Below are 782 nucleotides of genomic sequence, written 5' to 3'. Positions count from 1 at the left end.
AACGTTGTCAACAAAGCCGGTCTTGTGAAAATCAAGGATCTCTTTCCCTCCCCCACTTTGGGGTATATCACTAGTGAAAGAATTTTTTCCATTCAATGAAGAACCCTCACCACAAAAGTTAGAATATTGACATTAACATCTTTATTGGTATGTTTCTCAACTTGTAAATAATTAAATTATGTATGTAATAATTGGCTCTTTTTCTGTAACATATATAGAGAATTAAATTGTCCTCCTGAAATGACTAAAAACTGTGTATTAGTTAAAAAGCACCTGTTTGAATTTTGGTCATCCTTTATAATCTCATCACTACCACATGTAAGCGGAAAAAAACTGTTTGATATAAGTTTTCAGCATTAATACCACTGCCTTAGTTAACTTATCTGTGTGATAGAAATAACTCTTCACTTGGAGTCTCTTTAAAATCCTTTTCAGGGGCACAATAATTACATTGTCTTTCACATAGACTTTTATAAGTCAACAGAAATCAATCGAATTTTCACTGTGCAACAACAAATGTGACTTTCTGCCCTCTAGATAAATATTAGCATGTCCTGCTTTGTCAAGGTTTATTGGAGCATATTCCTTATAGAAAACAGTCTGTTAGGTAGCTTATCCTTTTCTGTATTTATGATGACTGTGGATTTAGCCCTGTGACGTTGACCTTGTAATCCATTTATGAGCATAATCATTAAGTCATAATCTGTCACCATGATAGTGCACATATTCTAATTTAGGAAATTAGGCACTGTGTCATTTATCTTAATTCTTGGATAATATCC

The sequence above is a fragment of the Lontra canadensis genome, unplaced genomic scaffold (genome assembly GCF_010015895.1).
Source record: "Lontra canadensis isolate GAN:19392208 unplaced genomic scaffold, GSC_riverotter_1.0 scaffold1, whole genome shotgun sequence".
NCBI lineage: Eukaryota > Metazoa > Chordata > Mammalia > Carnivora > Mustelidae > Lontra > Lontra canadensis.
Note: the sequence above shows the minus strand (reverse complement) of the source record.